The sequence below is a fragment of the Pseudochaenichthys georgianus genome, chromosome 21 (assembly GCF_902827115.2).
Source record: "Pseudochaenichthys georgianus chromosome 21, fPseGeo1.2, whole genome shotgun sequence".
NCBI classification, from domain to species: domain Eukaryota; kingdom Metazoa; phylum Chordata; class Actinopteri; order Perciformes; family Channichthyidae; genus Pseudochaenichthys; species Pseudochaenichthys georgianus.
Genome location: NC_047523.1, coordinates 22,386,582 through 22,403,520, shown reverse-complemented (window position 1 = coordinate 22,403,520; position 16,939 = coordinate 22,386,582). Strand labels below are relative to the sequence as shown.

At 45.0% G+C, this 16,939-nt stretch overlaps 1 protein-coding gene across 2 annotated transcripts in view; it reads left to right on the top strand.

Moving 5' to 3' along the window:
- The first annotated feature begins 1,099 nt into the window (after positions 1 to 1,099).
- Positions 1,100 to 16,939, top strand: part of tmem198aa (transmembrane protein 198aa) — a 36,490-nt gene continuing 20,650 nt past the window's right edge. The window contains exons 1-2 of one of the 2 annotated variants that reach the window (XM_034110756.2): positions 1,100 to 1,290; positions 1,464 to 1,525. The gene's annotated coding sequence lies outside the window, so the exon portion shown is untranslated. Of the gene's footprint in view, positions 1,291 to 1,463; positions 1,526 to 2,487; positions 2,589 to 16,939 lie in introns of those variants that run through there. The other variant, XM_071207102.1, reaches the window with a different exon arrangement.

Sequence of the window (16,939 nt, the reverse complement as noted above, 5' to 3'; positions counted from 1 at the left end):
CAGAAATCAAGTGAATCATCAAGTAATCACTCCTAGACACTGAGAAAAACAAATGTAGGTTTTGAGAATTAAGTTTCTTGTTTTTTTTCCCTGCAGCTGTTAATGTTGATGTCAGTTAGGTTTAAAAATATAATAAACCAAACTTTCCCAAATAAATGTGAATACAAGCAATGTTACAGACTACATAGCTCTGATACCCTGACAGTGTGTATTTTCTGGTATGGTAAAGATATCAGGAGGAGTACGGAAATACATTGTATCTGACACACAGGCTACACCAGGCTCTATCTGGTGAAACAAATAAATACATGTCTAGATCCACAAGCTCTCCAGGAGATGGCGCTGTTGGCCAACATGTTATCCACCGACAAATAGTATGAACAAAGCTATGATTAATTTCTTTCACGGCTGAAAAACTAAATAATAAAAGACTGGGGCTTTTTAGATTCTCAGATACTCTCCCAACATCACCAGATCAGGCTGTTCCGAGTGATGTTAAAAGGAATTCATGGTGTGGTCTTAACTAGAAGTTGGCTACATCACTCACATTTCCTTTCTCTGGTGAACAACAACCCAAACAATATTTGAACATTTTCATTGTACATCCAATAGTATGTTGAAACCACAGCTCTTTATTGACACAGGTGGCTGGTGCTGGCAGGGAGCTATCCAAGGTCCTGATAGTGAACTCTGATGCTGCTGAGGGGAGAAACAGGCAAACATTACACTGGACGTAATTATATCTCTGTTGCATGATCTAGCATGAGAGCGTACTTATAAACCCTCTTTGAATGTGAGAAGTAAAACGGTTTGGTGTGTGGAGGGTGTGATTACATACACAGATTTGTCATAATCTGCCAACGCAGTGAAGCAGTTCTTTGAAAATGTAAAATGACTCTGTTTTTTTTTTTTAAATCCTCACGCCCCCACCCCCACCACTCTCTCCCTCTGCTTTTCCTCCCAGTATCTTTATCCCTGACAATAACAACAGTTGGCCACGAGTCACCAAACCCATTCGTTCCCATATACACATGAATAGCTCCTCTTGCCCCCCCCCCCCCCTCTCGTGCTGCAGGAATGGTTTAACCCGTTACCCACAGCGAGCGAGACAGAGAACACAAAGGAAGCGCATACACGGGTCGATTTAGGGGGGGGATATCTTAATATCTTGATGTAAACACGGAATAAAAACCGCAAGGCAGCATTTCCATTTCCCGTAGCACAGCTCCATTATTGGCGTTCAATATTCCATGAGGTCCCGGCGAACAGCAGCGCGGTTGTCTGGACGCAGTAAGTGAGCAATTGAAGCCAAGAGGAGTTGAGCATTGTTTTAGTCTTCGCTTCAGGCTTCTTGGAGTTGCACGCTGTGTTTCTTCTTTTGGACCGAGCCCGGTTCCCTGAGATGATAATGTTGGGTTTTTCAAGCAAACAAGTGGACATGATCTTCTCCTTTCTTTGAAAAGGTTTTTCTCGTTTGGACTCGGGGACGACAAAGAAAACCACGCGGATATGAAGCATTACTGATGTGAGTGTTCTTTGTTCATGTCGAAATGACAGTTGTGTTATGCTAACTAAGCACGTAGCCTATAGGTGTTTTCCTTTTTTTACTGAGTCTGTCTTTGTCACAAATAACACATTGTAACGTTTTGTCCAGTGATCTCCAGCCAGCCTTAACGCACCAAATGTCCTACTGTAAAACCCTCCCCAATGGCTTATATGTTGCCCACAGCCTTGCGCCCGTCAGTGTAATTGCCTTTGAAAATTGTACACATGGACGACTGACTGTCTCCGCTCCTCTATTGTCTTCCCTCTATTGTTTTCAAACCGTTGCAATTGGTTCTCCAACACAAGGCTCGAGCACTTTGAGACCCCGCATATCAGTGACATCCAGATGAATCCTTCATGATGCGTGGGAATTAATAATTGAAAAGACTAAACTCTGAATTTGATACCCGTGTACATAATTGGTTTGGACAGCGTGTAAACAGTGGGAGCCAAATTGATTTACACTGGCAGAAAGTCACTTGAACCTACATCCTATCTGTCTATCGTATATATATATATATATTTATATATATCTATATATATCTATAGTATATATATATCTATCTATCTATCTACCTTCCTACCTACCTACTATCAATCTGTCTCTCTGTCACTCTATTAATCAACCAGTGTCAACCGACAAACAACTACATTACATCGAATATACACTGAACAAAAATATAAACGCAACACTTTTGTTTTTGCTCCCATTTTTTATGAGATGAACTCAAAGATCTAAAACATTTTATATATATATATATATATATATATATATATATACACAAAATAACCATTTCTCTCAAATATTGTTCACAAATCTGAAAAAATGGGTTAGGGTTAGGGTCAGTATCTGGTGTGAGGGGTAGGGTTAGGGGTAGTAGGGGTAGGGTTAGGGGGTAATGTTGTGAATCGCGTGGGGTGAGAAGCAGGGGCTGACGCCAGGCGGACCACACCGATGCGTGTGGTATCAAAAAGGGAATTGGGAGACCTGGGTCTATCAGGATCGGGAAAACAAACCGTGAGGTAATCCAAAAGCCAGGCAGGTAAGAATTTAACCAAATCTTGATTCTTCATTGTAAGGTTGAATGCTTCTGCCAGAGCAGCATCTCGCTGTTGAACCCTGAGCGCTCCAATCCATCGATGAGCGCAGTCAGACAAAGAAAAGGTATAATCCAATAGTTCCTGCTCAAACGGATCTGCTGGGCCCATATCTCAGGTCGGTTCGTAATGTTACGGTGTGTGCAGGAAGCAGGACACCAGGTGAACACAATCGTGTAATCAGGGAGGGAAAACAGACAGAAGGCAACAGGCAAAACAGGAGGTGAACACTTTTCAAAACCAAAGACAGAAAAAGACTAGATAAAACACAACACAGACAGATCTTGACAGCTTGTTTATGTTTGATACAGTATGTCAGGAATTAGAGCCTTCTGCTGATAGACCACTAATTGTTCATGTTGGTACTCAGACTCCTTTAGTAGAATAGTAAATGTGTATGCTTTTCTATGCTGCATGAGTTAATTCCAAGGAAGTAGTTGAAACATCTGCTAAACACAATCTTCAAAGTGGTGCTTTTGCATGATTCTTTGTGGGGAAATGAGGTTTTACAGACCTCTCGATTAAATCATAAATTAAGTGGATACAACTACTGTACATGAGTGTTGGTAGTCCAAGAATGTATTTAGTTGCTGGCAGACCTGGTTTGCAGGGGGGGGGGGGGAAACAAGAGAAGGAAAGACTTGTTACATGCTGCTGTACATACCTACTTTGATGTTATGGGATAGGGTGAGAAGTATATACAATAGAGGAAGATGCAAAGAGCATTACATGCAGTGTATGATGATAGTCTTATTTTGCTATTAGGAGCACTGGATCTTCTTTAGAATTTCATATTAGAGGCGAGAGTCCGGCCTTCTCTAAGTATGAAAAGTGAGGTGCAGTCTTTCAGGAAAGGTAAAATGACATCCCTGAGCTGGCGATCTCTTGAGATATAAGGATGGGTTTTGAGGTTGTGCAGTATTTGACTAGTGGATGCAAATGAATAGATACCATGGGGAGAATCATGAATAAGCTACAGTTCATAATAGTGTTTAGAAACCAGTGTGCAGCCAGTTACTGACGCTCCACCTAGAGAGCAGTGCTGAGTGCAGTGGTGTCAAGCCTCAGAGTTTCGTACTTTGTAGCGCTATAACATCTTTTAATAAAGCTCTCCCTCAGTTCATTTCCTGAGCTGAACTTTGAAGCTGTGCTCTTGATTTTGGGAAATAAATAGCTGAATGAAGATCAAACAGGGTTTGGCATGCTTCTTGCTTTTCTGGAGCAAAGAGTTTTTACAGTGGCATATTAACATTCAAGTGTGCACCAGGCTTTCTTCTGCTGCGAGCCGCGCTGTTTCACTGGGTCACCAAACGGGGCCATGTTAAAAGGACCTATGGAGCAAATGGACGTGTTTAACATTAACATTAATTTCCAACAATGTCCAATGATGCCCTACTAACAGACCTAATGTTATGAACACGGTGGACGCTCTGGTGGTCAGACGTTATCTTGCTCTATGCTCTCCCTACACGGTTTAACTAAAGACAGGTCTTTATATGACATTTTAATCTCAGTGTCATGTAAGGATCGGTTAGGTCCATGATTTAAAGAAGGTACTAAGGAGATAGTGAGGGAGAAATGTCCCAAAAATGTCCCACTCCTTTTTAGAAAGCCAATTAGAAATAGTTTAAACGAGGCCCCCCCGTGTGGGGCTTTGCTGATAGTTACGTAACCATAACCAAGAGCCAAGCAGTCCTCAGAGTTAGGACTCGGGCCAACCTGAGAGGCTTGGAGCTGTTTGGCCAGCAGTTATAAATTACATTTTCTAAATGGCATGTTACCTTTCTCCTTAGCTGACAAAAGGCTGATACGCCTGGTCTGGCCTCAGTATTAAAAAAGCCATAACAACATTATCTTCATTTTTAATTTCCTTAGAATTCAACATTAAACAGATGAAGACCTCAGTGCGGAGATAAAAGCCTCACAACTATCATTTTAATTAATAGAATAAATGGTCACGTTGTATTTAATCAAGCTTAGGATACAAACAATTGAATAGATAGTCTCAGTGTTGAGGTGACGATGGGTACCAGAGAGACTACCACTCATTTCATTCATAGATGTTTGCTGTGCACTGTGCTGGGCTTTGATGACAAGTTATGTAAGTACAGGCAACATAAGCCAAAAAGACTCAGACTCAAGGCCGAGCACACAACGTCTTCAGGGGCTTCTCTGTCTGACAGGCCTCAGTGTTTTTGTAATATATGAAAGAGAAAGATGGATGGAAGCTTAAACAGGGCGAACAAAGACAGATTAAGAAAGAAAATGGGAGTTATAAGAGCAATAGAATAACTTAAAAGAGAGAAGATAGTAGGAAAAGGGTTGATGGTTATGACTCAATGGATAGTGAGATGAAAACAAAAAAAGACGGGGGAAATGGAATTCAAGAAGAAGGTGGAATTAGAGATGGGGAGAGGAGGAGAAGAGAAAGCATGAGGGTAAAGTGTAAATGAATACACACCAGTGCTTTCCTTCCCACTGGCATGTTCACATGTAAACACACACACAGGCATATGCTGGTCAGATTGCTGTTTGTTGTGCGCCTCACACGTACGCTGTGTGGCATCCGTTTAACCATTTCAGCACGATATACTAAACGTGGGTCTGTAGCAGTGTAATGAGGACAGCGTCAGGTTGGGAGTGTAAGAGCCCTCCGGCTGTGTGTGTGTGTGTGTGTGTGTGTGTGTGTGTGTGTGTGTGTGTGTGTGTGTGTGTGTGTGTGTGTGTGTGTGTGTGTGTGTGTGTGTGTGTGTGTGTGTGTGTGTGTGTGTGTGTGTGTGTGTGTGTGTGTGTGTGTGTGTGTGTGTGTGTGTGTGTGTGTGTGTGTGTGTGTGTGTGTGTGTGTGTGTGTGTGTGTGTGTGTGTGTGTGTGTGTGTGTGTGTGTGTGTGTGTGTGTGTGTGTGTGTGTGTGTGTGTGTGTGTGTGTGTGTACGCTTGGCTGTCGTGATGGTTTGTAGCTGAAGGTCTCTACTGTCTAAGCAGACACATCTGCCTTTGCTTATGCTGTAGACGCAAACACTATGTGTGTGTGATGGCTTGTTTGTGCAGATGCATTAATTAGGTGTATGTCTGAACATTTGTGTTTACTGCAAAGACTAATGAATGCTATTTTTAGAGAATGAAACTAGTTCTTCACCTTTTATGACATTTCATCATCACTGCCGATTTCAGTATTTCAGGACAGATCTACAGAGAGACGGAGCTGAAAGCAGCACACCTAATAGAAAACATTTGTCATTATGAGGCAAGGATTTATACAGAGACTCTGGTGGAAAGGAACCAAGTGTATTTGCTCAAGTCCTGCACTATAATTCTTAAATATACATTGTACTCGAGTACTGCAATATGTAACTTTATATTTTCACCACCCTACACTTCACAGGGTAACATTTTCTATTTTTCTATTTGAAAACTATGAATAGTGAACATATCATTTCATATACTTCAAGTGAGAGAATAAAATAGTATTGTAGATAAAGATAACACTGGCCATTGGTAGCAATAGTGTCAGCTTTGGTTCACCTTTGACTGTTTGAACACGAGTAATACATCCCAGAACCTCTGTCACCTCAATAGTTTCTGCTATTATTCACACAGTGTTGGTGAAGAGGTCCCTAGTGTGTGTGCATACAAGGCGGTTCAGAGGCAAAAGAGTAACAACGCCACTCTGTCTCTTTTACTGCCTGCTGAAAGCATAACAGCAGCATGAAGATAATTATGTAGGAAATGGAGCCATAATGGTTTTTAAAGAAATGGAAATCTATTTTCGCTGTTAGAATAATCACGAGTGCATCCGTGCGTCAACAAGATTGATCTCAGTTACCTGAACACCATCACAAAGACATTGCTCATGCACTCTGATTATTCATTTGTATGAGCAGTCGTACAGTTCTGAACAGCCACTCTCAGCTCATGGGGGACATTTGGAAAGAAACAATTAGATCCATGTGGCATTGAAGTAAAATGTGACGCTGTGGCTTAAAAGTAGGCCTGGTGTTCAGCAGGAAAAGAAAGAGGGAGAAAGTGGTTGAAAGCCGCAGTGATCTGGATGATACCGACGAAAGAGAGATAGTGAAAGACAGCGAATGAGCTGTAATCTGATTAAAGCCTCTTTACTCCCCTGTCACATCACCTTCAGGCCACAAGCAAGGAGCGAGGCTTAGAGGGGGATCAATGCTGAGGCCACCGACATGGGGGCGGATAAACACACATTCATACACTCTTCAGATCTCTTCACTTTAGGCGCTCCACGGCTGCCCACGGTACACAAAACACATCCGAATACACACCTGTCCTGAGATCACCGCATAGCAAAGTGCTTTCCGTTCATACTTTGCTGTTGCACTTTGTGAGTAGTTTGCTAAATGGATGGACATAGGAGGGGAAAAGGATTGGGCAAGAGGACGATCAGCTATAGATGGGGACATTATGTCTAGAAGAGTCTTTGGACTTTTCTCTCCATGCTTTTGTGTTTGTATGCGTGTGTGGGAGGGTGGCTGCACAAGAGGTCGATGGGTCACTCAGACTTCTCAATAGTGGTGTTGCTCAAAGAGAGCGAGGGAGAGTGTGAGGAGGAAATGAACAGCTCCCATACAAATCACCATTCTGCTTTTAAACCTAATGGCCCGGGCCAAGGCTGCTTCACTGTGAGAGTTCTCTGGTTTACTTTCATTTTAAAGGCACAAAAAAGGCAAATGGAGAGCATGATGAGGAAGCAGAGAACTCAGAGAGCGTATCTGGATAAAGATAATGGAAGAATGAAGTATAGACTAAGCAGGGAATGGCATTCAAACGGTTTTTGTCAGAGATGTACCTTTGTATGCTTTAAATCAATGACTTAATTTCAATGATTCTGGCGCTGAAAGGAGAGTGGATGCCACCACTTGATAATAAAGGTTTGACAAACACTGCCAAAACACACTATATACATTGTTTATATACCATTGTCAATGTTTTATTTAGACAAGGACCTGTAGTTTGTAGAGAAGACATCATCGAAATGCATAAATAAAGACATGCCTACTGTAGAAAGGAAATGTATTTTGAGACAGAGAGTAGAATAGCTTCTCAAGCTGTTAAGGCAAATTAATGACATTAAAACACGGATCCAGCTATTACTTTGAATTATTTCAGTTAAGCAGTCCAGTTATTTAAATATACCACAGAGAAGGCATTTCCTATCAAACAAATGATCTGGTTACTATGCCAACTGACCAGTGATCATTTGCAGTTTAACTTCACAGTTTGGCTGGTAAACCCGCCGATAATAAAGAATGACCTCTGTTATCATCACATTTGACTAAATAATTCATCATTAACTCCATAAATAGTGCCTAATCACAAGTTCCCAAAGTCCAAGCACCTGAAAATGAAGGGTTTGTCTAATAAATAATTAAAAACTTAAAAAATTGCAATAAGAGATGGAAAGGCAGCAAACATATAAGATGGCTGAATGCTTTCTTTCAAACACAACTTGAATGATTAGCCCCATATTCTCCCATTTGTATACTCTTGTCGACAATAAAGAAGCATTTCAAAGGTTTGTGTGAGCATTGAAGCTGCACACATGTTGGCATCTATTGAGAGAGCCGGTGGCAAACGTCCCTGTGATACCTATTATGAAAGTCAGGATGATCCTGTTGTGTATAACAAAGGTCACCAGGACACATGTACTGTGCTTATAGAGCTATACAGTATATGTCACATCATGTCATCATTGGAATAAAAGGCGTTGTGTCCTCTTAGATATACAGATAGAACTGAGGTAGAGTGATCTTAGATATGTAATGGTCAATGGAACAACCATAATTTCACTCGTTAATTAATCTCTCAGTGTCTTTATTCTACAGTAGAGCGCATGGAAGCTGATGTTAGATAGCATTCCTTAGTCTTTGCAGTCAACACAAATGTTCAGACATACACCTAATTAATGCATCTGCACAAACAAGCCTTCACGCACACATGTTGTTTGCGTCTACAACATAAGCAAAGGCAGATGTGTCTGCTTAGACAGTAGAGACCTTCAGCTACAAACCATCATGACAGCCAAACACGCACACACACACACACACACACACACACACACACACACACACACACACACACACACACACACACACACACACACACACACACACACACACACACACACACACACACTGTAGTAGCTAGTCTCCCCAGTGACAGATGGGCTATATGGAAACACAGTCATCTTGTTAGTAACCATGACATCAGCAACACTGTTACTCACTTCCACGTGAACATGAAGGCTCTCCCTCCCCGATTTGGAGAAACGAACAGAAGGGCGAGGGTGTTGGCGGGTAGTAACCATGACTATCACTGTCTCTCTGTTCAGAATCAAGATGCTAAATTGTAGCGGTGTATCAATCTGTGTAATTCAGTAGGCACAGAACAAGGAGCACATGGATTATCAGACAGAAATGGAGGATGAATCTGAGCAATATGATTCAGACTTTACAAAGACTGTAAAAGTGAGATAATTCCAGTTGTTTGGATTAAAGAGCTGGCTAAAGGCATCTTGGGAAATGCTAATGTCGGCATGCTTGCATACAATGAAAATGATGTTTAGCAGTTCTAATATTTACCATTTAGTTTAACGTGTTAGCATGCTAACATTTGCAGCTGTAGCTAATTCAAATGTCATTATACTTGCAATAATTGGGTCATAAACCACAGTATTGGAGAGATTGGAAGTTAGATCATTAAGCTTTTAAGAGAAGCAAGGGATGAGAGATTGTTTTGACTAAATTGTACTGCAATCCATCAAACCAATCATTTAAACCTCTTAGTGGCGCATGAAGAGAAATCAAGGGAAAGCATTTGTAATGATCTTTTAGGGATTATGAATGTCTGTAGAAAACTGGATCAAAAATGGTGGAGTAAACAAACTCCTGAGAAAGAGACACGCTTGAAGACAAGCCTTTAGTAGAGATTTCTAGGGCCATGTGTTTCCCTTAAAAACAAATGTGGATACTAAATCAATCTTACACTGTGCAGGTTGTAGAGAAGGATGCTCTCCTCTAACCAGGGATCATGTCTAGTATCTTGTTAACAAGTTTACCGCTTGACCTTAGACTGACCGACTAAATCTTCATCCTGCTTTACCCCACTGAACTGCAACCCACTGAACTCTTTTTCACAAAGGTTGTATTGTAATTTATCCTTGTTTACGTTACACACAAATAAGTCAAGTTACAGCCACAATCTTATCTAACCTGCTGAACTAAGTGAGTACATTTAAAAATCAATATCACCACTTCATACAAGCGTTAGGAAAGACAATTGTCCATTGAAACCCTCGTAGAGTATGGAGGATATGGATCAATAGATGGATGTCCAATATTTCTGCTGCCTACCAACACAATAGTATTTGTAATCGTGTTGCTCAAAGCATTGCAAAACTAAAATCATTTAGCTTTTCACTTTTCAGAAACAAGCTATTTCTATGACTCTCAACAATCTGGAGAATACACTGTCAGCTTTCTTTGGTTGATTTTTTTCATTAGAGAGTTGTGCCGAGAAAAATGATTCAGAACGAGGTCTGTGTATTACCCCGAGTAATGACACCAATGTTTTGTTGAAAGGCTTTTGAAAACAAAATTCACCGCAGTAGAGATGGGGCTGAGGCAGACGTCTCTGAGACAAATATCTCCAACTTTGGACAAATGAAACCATTGGGGTGCCTGACTGAGACTTAAACAGTGCTTTCTCCTCAAAGGAATCAGAGCAGGTTTAACAGAACAACAATTTAGAGAAACCCTAGATGTGCTCCCTGGTTGCTTTCGTAACCAAAACTAAAATAATATGATGAACACTCTCAAATAAACTCTTGTTCATCAAAATATTTTACCTGTATAAAAATAGAGTGAAACAATTTAGCACCCCTTCTGTTGTGATGCCATGTTTTCTTACATACCAGTTAAACGTCTAGTTTTGTTGAATGCAACACTCTGCCCTTGCAAACGTTGCCAGAAGGACTTTGTTTTGTTGTCTTTTTCGTCATATCAGAGGCCATGTCTTTGTGGAAGCATTCCTTTTACCATGCTGTTTCCGAACACCTGCAGATCATTTCTAACTGTGTGACATTTGTTGTGTCTTTCTGTTTTCCTGTCTCAGTCTGAGAACAATGCAACTCGTCTTTCTCTTCTTCTCGTCTCTGTGCCTTTCTGTCTCCTTCTTTCTCTCTGTCCAACCCCCCCCCCCCCCCCCCCTGTCCTCGTTCTGGTGATGCTCTGTCGCCACCCCTCAGTGTGGGGCCTCTGAAATATTCATGCTGACACACATACACACAAACACAAACCTAGAGACACAAACATTTTCAAACCCTTCATCTCTTTTTTTATCCCCTGTCGGTACCGATAGCAGATTATAAAATCTAATTTATCTCGCAGCAGGTTTAGGGAGGAAAAGCTTTATAGATATGCAAACACACAAACACTTCACAGTTAAGGCGAGGTGACTTCACTCCTCCTCACATTCCTCAGAGTTTCTTCAGAATACATTTTCATATTTACTTCATATGATTGCATTTGAAGTGATAATCTAGTGGATCATATGTATTCACAGTGACAGTCATTCAAGGATAGCATTATTCATATTTCATCTATTGACATCAGTTTATAGCTCTGTAAAAGTCAGCACACTCATACTTTATGGAGGTGAAGGTGAAGTCACACTGCAATAACCACATTGCATGCCAACGACAAGCTGGCACACGGCGCAATAAATCTTAAAACACTTCCTCCAGTGCCAGCAGTTTTCTCATTTGATCCGTGACCCCCGACTGTCTGCTCATCTGAAGAGTAGAGGAACAACTCCAGCAGAGCAGATCAACACGCAGAAAGGTTATTACACTGCCAGTGGTTTTGATATGTAACCCAACATTATTCTTCTATCGGACTTACGGAGCAATGCAAGCATGGATAAGGCTGAGCAAATCATCATGGGAGCTGTGATTTGTGTCAGAGGTGCAGCGGTGTGATTCAGTGCTCCCTATTTGTGAGCAAAGAGGAAAGCAAGCCAGTGAAACTATAGGTTACTTACGTAACCCCAGTCCTCAGAGTAACATGAAGTGAGATGTCTCACTATGGGATGCGCCTCATCGCGGAGCAAATGGAAGCATCAATCTCATTAAGCCAATCCTGATTGGCTGGTGATCTTGACGTCAGCGTCAGGGGAAATCACCCCCTATAAGTAGCTTGCGCCACGACGCATGCGTCATTCAAAATAAGCACCTCTTCTCGCTTCACCATAGCAAGGAGGGCCGTCTGGTGAGACATCTCACTTCATGTTACTCTGACTGGGGTTACGTAAGTAACCTATAGTTCTCATTCATAACACTCCGTTCGATGTCTCACTATGGGATATTGTAGCTCCCGTATTGCCAGACGAGCTTATCTCGAAGATCACCGATCAACCAGAATTTAACAGGTAGAGTCCCGACTCAACAAGGTGCCCAGCACTGCTCGGGCCACGCTTGGAGCGGAGACGTCTAGCCTGTAAAAGCGGACAAAAGTGAGCGGCGAAGACCAGCTTGCCGCTGCACAGATGTCTTGGATGGAAACACCCTTGAACAAAGCCCAGGATGTAGCCAGGCCCCGAGTCGAGTGAGCCCGCAGACCCGAAGGTGCTTGCAAATTCTGACTCGTATAGGCCAAAGCAATCGCCTCCACGATCCAGTGGGAGAGCCGTTGCTTAGTAACAGGCTTACCCTTGTGAGGTTTAGCCCAGGACACGAAGAGTTGGTCATTAAGACGAAGCTCTTTTGATCTGTCCATATATGTGTGTAAAGCCCGGACTGGACACAACAGATCCTGCTGCTGCTCCCCGGAGGAAACCAGCGGCGGAGGAAATGCCTCAATGTCAATTGGGGTACACGAACCAACCACCTTTGGTGTAAAGGCAGGGTTGGGTTTCAACAACACTCTCGTTTGCCCCGGGGCGAACTGAGTGCATGAGGGATGTACAGACAGTGCATGAATATCGCTGACCCGCTTGGCGGATGCCAGGGCCAGTAACAGCACTGTCTTGAGTGACAGATGTTTCATGTCAGATCCTTCCAGGGGTTCAAATGGGGTCATTTTGAGCCCATTTAAAACCACTGCCAGGTCCCATAAGGGCACCAGCGACCTGGAGACAGGGAGGAGCCTGCGTGCTCCCTTCATAAAACGGCAGACCAAAGGATGTTGGCTAGCCGTCTTACCCTCAAAGCCCACATGGCATGCAGCAATAGCAGCCAGGTACACCTTGATCGTGGAGAAAGCTTTGTGTTTATCGATCAAGTCCTGTAGGAATGATAAAATCACCCCGACAGGACATTGAAAAGAGATGTGCCCTTCTTGAAGGCACCACTCCTCAAACACCCTCCACTTACAGTCGTAACGAGACCTGGTGGAGGAAGCTCTCGCACTCTGAATAGTGTTTATCGCACCTCTGAGGGAGTCCCACTGTATTCAGATTGTACCACTCACGGGTCAGGCCCATAGTGCCCCGCGCTCTGGGCGTGGGTAAAGGATCGCCCCCCCCCCGCCTGAGACAATCTGTCCCTGCGTGGTGGGGGCTGCCATGGCTGCCCGCACAACAGCTGATATATCCCGCCAGCCCGTACATTACGGGCTAGGGCGGAAACATCAGAGTAAGTGTGTGGCGTTGCTCCTTCACTCTGGCCAGAGTTGGGGGTAACAGAGCCAGGGGTGGGAACGTGTACAGAGGACCCGGAGGTCGATCGTGTACGAGTGCGTCCCCGCCTAACAGTGCGTTTAAATCGTGCATTAAAGAGAACAGCTGTCATTGAGCATTTTCTCCTTTTGCGAACAGACTTAACGCGGCTCCGCCGTAACGCACCCACAGCGGACTCCCGCTCCTTGGATGAGGAGTCCAGTCTGCATAGAGTGGTGCACCTCTGGACAGTAGTTCTGTCCCGAGGTGCATAACACCCGGTACCTGTGTCGCTCTCAGAGAAAGGAGACGTCTGCCGCTCCAAGGGATCAGTTTGTGTGCCAGTGTGTGTGACTGGAGACAACGCAAGCTCCCCTGGCGGTTCATACACGATATCGTGTTGTCTGTCCTCACGAGGACATGATGTCCTCTGAGAGAAGGCAGGAAGCGTTTTAGGGTGGGGAACACCGCTAAAAGCTCCGGGTAGTTTACGTGTGCCCGCTGGAGGTCTCTGCTCTAGGGACCTCTCACCGGGCGACCTTCGTAAATCCCCTATCAGCCTGTCTGACCTGCGTCCGTGGTGACCACCTTCTGTGAAAGGACAGCACCCGTAGGCGCGTCCCGCACTAGAAAAGTCGGGTGTAGTGCCACTACGCATTACATAATAACCAAAACTCTCTTTAGTTTAGTTTTATTATGAGGCCCATGTTGAGTGGGTGCTTTACGAGGACATTCTTCCCCGTAATCTGACTCTGCTCGGCGGGCTTTATAGATAAAACCCTTCTTTCTAGGAGAGAGAGAACCTCTCTCTCCAGCATATTGGTTGACTCTCTCTGGGTTTGTGAAAACAGATAAAGTATAACTGTTTTGAGAAGCCCAGACAGATGTCGTGAGTATCTCCTGCTGTATGCTCCTTAGAGCCAGCTGAGATGTCACGTTTACGGCTCCGGCCGGCACTGCGCATGCATGTGACCGTGGTGCCTTCACGGCTCCAGTCGGCACTGCGCCTGCGCGTGCCGGTGGTGCCCTTACAGCTCTAGCCGGCACTGCGCATGCGCGAGACGGTGGAGCCTTCACGACCCCAGCCGGCACTGCGCATGTGCGTGGCGGTGGTGCCCTTAAAGCCCCAGCCGGGACTGCGCCTGGCGGTGGCTTCACGGACCCGTCAATAATCCGCCTTTTGAGAGATGCCGTAGCGTCTAAGGGGAGAACATTGGCGGGCTGCTTATTGGTTTTATTTATTTTATTTTCATTTTTTTTTAGCTGCGCCCTCGGCCTGAAGCCTGGATGCGTCAGCGGCAAATGTTTAATGACAGAGGAATCAATCAACGTGTGACATGTGTTTGTGCGGACTTGAGGATGACGTTGAAGCATCTCTCGAGGCGGCGGGAACACATTCACGGAGGGGAGAAGGAAGGGCTGTCACGCCGCTCGCTTCTTCTTCCTCGACTGCTGGCCGAAATTCTGGGTTGGCTGAGCCTGAGCTGCAGCCGGAACCGGAGATTTTCTCGGCCAACTTGCCCTCGTCTCCAGCCTGGGCTGGGGACTCGGGATGGGCTGCGACCTCTGCGTCTTCGGTGTTTTAAACCGAGCAGAGTTCGAGGCAGCTTGGGTGTCGTGAGTATCTCCTGCTGCATGCTCCTTAGAGCCAGCTGAGATGTCACGCTTACGGCTCCAGCCGGCACTGTGTGGCGGTGGTGCCTTCACAGACCCGTCAATAATCCGCCTTTTGAGAGATGCCGTAGCTGCTCTCAAAAGGGGAGAAAATTGGCGGGCTGCTTATTGGTTTTATTGATTTCCTTTTAATTTTTATGAGCTGCGCCCTCGGCCTGAAGCCTGGATGCGTCAGCGGCAAATGTTTTATGACAGAGGAATCAACCAACGTGTAACATGTGTTTGTGCGGACTTGAGGATGGTGTTTAGGCATCTCTCGAGGCGGCGGGAACACATTCACGGAGGGGAGAAGGAGGGGCTGTCACGCCGCTCGCTTCTTCTTCCTCGACTGCTGGCCGAAATTCTGGGTTGGCTGAGCCTGAGCTGCAGCCGGAACCGGAGATTTTCTCGGCCAACTTGCCCAACTTGCCCTTGTCTCCAGCCTGGGCTGGGGACTCGGGGTGGCTTGGGCAGAGGACTGTTCATCCGAGTCAGACAGGAGGAACTCAGAGGTATCCTCTTCGTCCTCCATGTAGTCTAACTCTAGGACATCTTCCGCGGGTGAAACCATGGTGAGGTCCAGCCAGGAGCCCCAGCTTGGTAAAGCGTGGGGCCCCGTTCCCGCGTCTCTTGCCGCCACCGGGTCCCGGCCTGATATGGCGCGGGATTCCGGTTCTGCGGTTGCCGCTGTCGATGAGCCCCAGACCCCAGTGAGGGGGCTCCATCTCTGCGGCGGACGCCCCGGTGTCTTGATTGCCAGCCGGCAAACCAGTGGACATGAGGGGGTCCTGTCCCGACAGGCTAGCTTGTTGTGCTAACCTTCGGTGGAGGCTCTTCACGGTGAGGCGGGCACAATGCCCGCACGAGCCGGGGTTGTCAATGGCCTCCTGGGCGTGTTCCAGCCCGAGGCAGGACGAACAGATCTGGTGTGAGTCTGTGCCTGACACTTTCAACCCGCAGCCGCAGAGCCGAGCCTCCGAGTCCCTGACTCCTCTGGTGTGAGGGAGAGAGGCGTCCATCTCGTTCGCCGCGAGGCGTGGAGCGGACCCGCTCGTAACAGGTACGTCGAGAAAAAATGTGTTACCAATCTGTCTTTAATCCGGAGAAAAAAGGACAGTGTGGGTCTTTTTCCTCAAAGAATATTACCTGGTGTGGTAATATTCTTTTAATCCTTTTCTCCTCCGTGAGAAGAGAAAAGAAAAAAGGTCCTCGCTACCGTGGTGTCGGCAGTGAGGGAAAAAACACAAGCTGGCAACGGGTGTGTTGCTAACTTGAGAATCAAAACCTTACCTTAATTCCAGAGGAAGAACGGCGAGGTTGATTATAATACTAACTGGTGTGTTAGTACTATACTCTTCTGCGAGGCAGAATAGGGTAGCCGGCTAACGCCCGTCGACCGAAATTAGCTTTTGGTTCAGTCTGTGGACTGTTAAGCTAGCCCGGCTACCATTAGAGATGTGCTCTGAAGCGAGAAGAGGTGTTTGAATGACGCATGCGTCGTGGCGCAGGCTACTTATAGGGGGTGATTTCCCCTGACGTTGACATCAAGATCACCAGCCAATCAGGATTGGCGTAATGAGATTGATGCTTCTGTTTGCTCCGCGATGAGGCGCATCCCATAGTGAGACATCGAACGGAGTGTTATGAATGAGAACTGAATTTACAGTAGATGCTGGTTCCCCTGCAGAGCTAACACACTGAAGCTCTGAAGTGAAGCTGATGGGAAATGATACCCTGTGGCTATGCAAACGTGTGTTGCTACAATATGATTATTTAGATTTCCAGTCCCTTTTTATTTACCTCCGACATTAAAAACCATATGAAGTGATATGAAGTGATATGAGTGTCACCGCCTGCCAACTTCAGTGTGCATTGTGTGAAAGTGTAACAACTAGATCTATAGTTCAGTCTCTATGGGAACACAGTTCCACATCGAAGAAAAAAAAAAACTGTTGCACTGAACTT